This window comes from Opisthorchis viverrini, assembly GCF_000715545.1.
Source record: "Opisthorchis viverrini unplaced genomic scaffold opera_v5_621, whole genome shotgun sequence".
In the NCBI taxonomy this organism is placed as follows: domain Eukaryota; kingdom Metazoa; phylum Platyhelminthes; class Trematoda; order Opisthorchiida; family Opisthorchiidae; genus Opisthorchis; species Opisthorchis viverrini.
The window spans coordinates 21659-28164 of NW_008752290.1; the positions used below are offsets into that span (position 1 = coordinate 21659).

At 40.8% G+C, this 6506-nt stretch overlaps 1 protein-coding gene across 1 annotated transcript in view; it reads left to right on the forward strand.

The window, feature by feature from the left end:
* T265_15588 (hypothetical protein) overlaps window positions 1-6506 on the forward strand; it is a gene marked incomplete at both ends in the record, with an annotated part of 39644 nt that overhangs the window by 18212 nt on the left and 14926 nt on the right. The window lies entirely within an intron of this gene.

A 6506-nucleotide genomic window follows, 5' to 3' on the forward strand; every position in this document is an offset into this window, starting at 1 on the left:
TTGCAAAAAATTACGACAAAGACGAAACCAAATAACATTACTTGGTTAAGTAATCCTCTTGGGAAACCTGAGCAGACTCTAGTCTAGTTGAAGAATGCCAAAATAAATGAAACCATTCCAATTTTAGAAAGCAACAGTATTTGGATTTTTAGATTTCTGTGATTTTTGGTCGGCAGGCTAAAAACTTTTCTTTTCACTATGTCTCATATTCCCTTTATATTCATAAATGTAGGTTACCATTATGAGGAGCAATAAATTGAATGGATTCGATTTTTAATGAAATAACAATAAAGCAAACTGTTCCACCAACCTTTCAGTTGACACTTCAGAGGACTACTGGGTAACATTAGAAATGATTTAACAAGCAGGTAGCGAAGAAAAATTTGCTTTGTCAACATCAGTGAACGGCTTTTAGTCGCCACTATACTGGGGAATGCTTGCTGCCAAAGTTTTTGCAGTAGGGTAAATCAGAGGCTTTCAGAAGTCTTTTTGGGTAGCAATCAAAGTTTAAAGGGACTTTAAGTCTGTGCCACTCTATAGTAAAACTTGTCACTCCTGATTGTTGTAAAGAAGAAAATTGAGCAATTACCTTTTGAATAAACTTGGTTTCCGGAGTGCTCTTTACCGTATACATTGATCCGTGACAGCATTTCAGTAAACTGTCGATTTTTGAGATACTCGTCAGCAAGCTTCGAACAAGTCTGATTTAGGTCGAATAATAACAGTAATCAATAACAGCATTCTAGTAGACTGTCCATTTTGGAAGTATTCATAAACAAGCTTCTGCCAAAATCAGATTTATTTGATGTCTAGAGCATCTGAAATTCGACTGCGATCACATGTGAAGTCCGTTCAATCCAAGCAGTGCTCCTTCGAGTTGCTCAAACGTTAGTATTGCTTGCGTGAGAAAACCCATGATAAGCACTTTCTAGTTGCATTGGTGGTGGGATCAACAATCAATCTTGCATCATTAGAAGTGACAAGCTTGAACTTTTAGCAAAAATTGGGGATAGTTTACCTAAAGGAATTTAGTCTAGAACAAGATGCATGACCTGACAGTGAATATTTGCCTAAGGCAGTTCGGCACACAATTGAGGTACATGAAATATGTTCTTATAAGTCCTACGGAGGACGTAACACACATGAATTAGTTGTGCACATTCATAAGATATCCTAAGGCCTAGAAATCAATCAAATTTATAATCTAAAAAGAAATGCTTTTTACACTTCCGAACTCCCTCGAGCGATCCTCCAGATGCTAGAGTGGAATAAAAAGTGACTGTAGGGTTAGATGCGAACAAGTTACTTTCGGAGAATTAGCAGATGTAAACAAGCAGATGCAGTATTATTAGAGTGCGATGCGTTCGGACCTCGTCAGTCGCCAACCCATGATGGCGGTATCTTCACAGCGCCTTGAAAAGTAAGCCCACCCCAAACCACTGGTCTGTATTTAACCTGGTTGTACTCAAAATTCATTAGCGTTCCTTATGACGGATTGAGGTCTAACTACTCGAAGCAATGCAGTGAAATATCTACCATTTCTCTCCAGCGCGCGTCAGTGAACACCCACCGTTGACATTCACGGAGCTATACGTGAGGATGTTAATATCATAAAGATAGATTGCGGATCAATGAAACGCTTCTGTATCCTAAGTCTTCGGATGTGTTCTCAGTTTACTAGTGTGACACAGGCCAGATAAAACACTCATTTGCAGACTTGTTACTGCACATTGGTGGTTTCCAAAGGAATTTAGAGCCCTGGGCTGCATTCATTCAGACTGTTCAGTTGGCCGTCAGCGGTAATGTCAGTATACCCCATGATAGAAGCACCATTTGCTTGGTTTCCATACAAGCTTTGAATGAAAAGCACCTTGATCATGAATCCATGGAAAATTACAAGGCAACCGATCCTGAAAGAATCCTACCGGGTATTTGCCAACACTGCTAAACGAGGCTCGTAACTACTCCTGTTTTTGTGGCACTACTCACAAGGTCCGTGAAAGTCCTCACACAATCTCACCAAACGGTTCCGCTTTTCTAAAAGCTGATCAAGGATGGTGCAGTCTCCGAGATTTGTCCAACATAGTTGTGCTCTTGAACGTCAAATTCTATGCAAGTGAGGAACGGAATAAACGAGGGAATTCGCTGAAGTTGAGTTGATTTTTCCATTGTCACAGACACAATTTACAAAAAGCGGTTTCACAGTCATTGTGTCGAAAGCATGTAGTACAGCCAGTTTAACGTAGAACCAGTTAACCTTTACGTTGAGAGAAGGAGGTGTGAGACTGGATCCCATGGAAGGAAAATCTGACCCATCTTCCTCATGAGTGATTGCGTAATCACAGCGGAATGAGTTCTACATCACCCCTTCCAGTTATACTGTGGTATGGATCTCCGGGGGGTGGTAAAAAGATACACATATCTGTGTCGGTAGTCGGTTGATGAAGACAATGTCAAGCACCCAAGCGTGCTCGTATGCACCACAAATACGAGAACCCCGCTCAATAGCGATATCTACACTGGGATGAAAAGTATTCATGAAATACAACTCGTTAACATTTTGGGTTCAAATTGCGGATAATACTCATGAAATGTGCTGATCAAGACACAGTTCGATGGGCATATTATGGAACACGTAATGTGTTATATGGAACTCGCTCGCTTTATTCGGCTCTGATCTTGTCCTAATTATGGAGGCATCATTAACACGGAAGAGTCATGGTTTTGGTTAGAGCTGTTCAGGTTTACAAATTCAGCAAACAGTCCTGGAACAGAAAAGCTCATGTTGTGCCTGATGTTCCCTCAAACACGACACCATCAAGCATTTAAACGGAACTGTATAAACTCCGGCAATTTTTTTGACAGTAAGACTTCTTCTGATACCCACTTAGAGTCAAGTTGAAGTGCGTTTGCACGAACAAAGTACACGATTACGCCCAGTCCATGTGACCAGAAATCAGGTGTTTCCGACGGAGAAGTCTGATTGCCTGTTCTTTGCACTGTGTTCCTTGTTTTTAGTTGAATCGAGGGCATTTTGGAAGGTTTTTCAGTTTTACAAAAGGGGAAAGTGAATACTGAAGACCACGGGTCTCAAAGTAATATAGGCCTTCTATAGTCATGTAAGGCCCTAAGACTCTGAACTGTGGTCTCCTACCGGTTTGGCAAAAATCCAGCGGTACCTCAGTACGCCAACACTACAAAAACAGACCAAGTTGCTTCAGTAGTTGTAGCGTGCTCTTTGATGTCATGCGTACAGTAAAGCTACTGAAGTTAAAAGAGAAGTATAATTTTTACTAACCGACTACTCATAATCGTTATACTCGTATTCTAAGGATCGAAAGCCAGTCGAAACTCCAGTCTATTTATGCCCTCGAGCTATATGGAAACAGTTTTATCCGATAGTCCCAAAGGAGAATGCTTTCATTACGGAAGCGAATTCTGGAAGGCCCTGAGGATATTCCCCCCTGAAATACACTTTCAAACAAACAATCATTTTACACTACTTTTCTTCTACTGAGGGAATTTAACATAGGACGTTTGAGAAATAGGTAGATAACCAACAAAAGCACTGAGTCACTTGCTGCCATATATGCTATCACCAAAGCTACAAGCGTGCCATATACTATTTTCTTACTGTCACTTGATATTCTGAGAGTTGAGTTGCAATTTTCGTTTTTTGGTAGGACTGGATTTTCTTGGATGAAAAACCAACGTGCACTAGGAGTTCATTCCATCCCTATTACGAGGGGCATAAGCCGCGTGCCATGAGAGTTTTAAAAAAGCTGAATCTGCAGTATTAAGTAGAGTTCTTGGACACGTTTTTCACTATATATCTGGCGAACATCTTCCCCCGGGTGAAAAACAACTCAAATTGTACACGCTGAGTTGTGCAATCTGGCTTTTCAGAGTGGTATTCAGACACTCAGGCATTATTACAGGTTAGAAATACATGTTGCTACTGTGAACTGGGCTACGCCGTGGCCCGCTGCCACTCAGGATAGAAAATATGGAGAAATCTGTTGGTTAGACACAGTTTCTTTTAATTGTATAACCTTAGGGCCTATCTGTGAACCAAGAACGGACACTCTCACTGTTTCGCACCAACTCTTTTGATAAAAATTATCGACCGCCAGTGACCACTTCGTCTGGTCAATGATGTGAATATTTACCACTTAGTTAAAAAAAACCTCACTAACAATCACATTCAATTAAAACTGTCAGCGCTGAAGAGCCGAGATGCTAGGGATCCTGCAAAAAACTATGCCAGACCTTCAAAACTGTCTGGTTAGCTCTAGATCTTGGATGAACGAAAATGAAAACTAGTTTTCCGCGATAGAACTGAAGCGCACAATTTGACGTTATCCAACTGGATGAGTACTTGTCATTAGCAGGAAATTCACGCAACTCCACAAATTGATGAAAGTGTCCGAAATTTCGGCAAAGACCTTGTAAGCTCCGGTAGTGCGATAGCAAAAGCGTCATTCCACCCGAATAATGCCGCATGATTATAATCAAACGGCTCGGGTTGAACAATCAGTCTTTAAAACGTTGAATTTAGAATTTAAACACGCTGATCACTGTTCCATTTATAAACTCGAAATATGACGTAAGTGTTTTAGCCAGTGTCAAATTAAACGTGTGACATTTTATGAAAACCTAATGGTCACAGTGTTGCTGGAAAAACGCACGAGCTCGACAAACTGAGCATCTGTAAGGAAATAAATTTCAATGAAACGAACTGCATGCCAAAAGAATGTTTGGTGGGTTTTCAAATAGAACCGGGGGCAACTGAAGGATCATGGCACCTTGGATGTCGGGACGCGATCTTGGGAACCATTAGATAACTCCATTCGGGTGGTCTTTCAGCTTGGAGGTGGAGCGTGCCGATCCAAGTGTTCGGTTGGATTTAGAACATTTTACTAATAGCATGCTAAGAATTGCTACCTTTCGTTTAAACAACTGAAATAAACTATTTTGTACCGTAACGTAACCGTCTTGGTATCATAGACGTCACAAAGGTTCCAAGTGAGCCGGTAAACTTACATCACCTGTCACCTGATAACAATAGGCAATACAGCGTATTTACCGCATTCATCAGGATGAAATTCTGAAGCTTTTACTTTCCTACTGTTCATAATGAGGACGAAGTTAATGTTGCTGTGTTAACGAATTTATCATCCAAATACACTTCTGTTCTTTCAAAAGTTCTTGTCAACCCTGACTTCTTATGCCCAATTAATTTCTAGATATAGCTAGCTGTTCCCGGCGTCTCTGTAGAAAGTTTCGAGGCTGAAATTAGAAGGGCATTTCATTTACTTTTTTATTCATTTCTTTGGAGTCGAAGCCTATGTATGAAACAAACTTTGACTTGCAAACACCCAAAGCGTCACACGACCAGTATATTCCGCAAGTGATGGCGATTTTGGATACACATTGACGTGGCTCCGCACTACACAGGCACGATTTACAGGTTTTTATTACAGAACAATTTTGGCCACCAGCAAAGTAGCATTACATGATCAAAGTTCTTGTCTTAGTAGTTAGAGTAATTAAACATTGAAAAATGCAGATTCGACTTAATCAAGTCAAACGCTTCACCATCTAAAAGCATCTCGCGAATGAATGCTGGCAAGCCAAAACTAGAGGCATTACATTCCTCGGCTGTGGTCAGTTAGGAGCGTTATTCCACTTTAAATGACTCCACGGGACATAATAAAATCTCCAATGTTAGCACAACAGTGTAAATCTATGGCAGGCTAAGCTGACACTAGCTAGTTTATCCGTAGCGACGCTCCGAGGTACCTCTCATCGTCCAGTGCAATGCTTCACGTAATTATCTTCTGTCTAGTTCCACCGTCCGAAAACTTTGAAAACACAACTTAGTATATTAGATAATATGTTGAAATGATTAAATTGAGCTTAATCGCCTGAATGCTGCAACTATGATATACTGGCATCAGTTGCAGTGGAATTAAAGCACATAGGTAAAAGTTACTTGTTATTACCCCAAGCAAAGATTAGAGCGCTTTCGGTAGTACTTACATATTGAAAGCATCCACCGCGTAACTTTTATTATCAGTCCAAACCTTAATTCAGTAGCACGTCAACTGACAGTTACTAAAGTATCGGTAGTGATCAAAATATTTACGAACATTCTAAAACACTTGCGAAGTTTGAAAAAACCTCGGGGTAGCCAAGAACAATGTTCTATTTTGCAAGCTGAACATCATCAAAGTAATAAGCTAATGAAATCATATGAAAGATGTGTGTTCAGGGGCTGCCCGCTACACGGGTCCAGAGCAAAAGTGTAAGAAAGTTTATCCATCTTTTTCACCCTTTCAGTGCTTAGTTCCCATGCCATCAGAAGGAAGCACGAGAGCTGAGATACTGCCAGTTTTCCCAAGCTTAGACAGGGGAATTCGAGAGGCAAAGGTCGAGTTCGAAAGACGGACCTTCCGGTCAGTAAATTTGCGTTCTAAGCACTGAGCCATCCTCCCTCCCCCCCC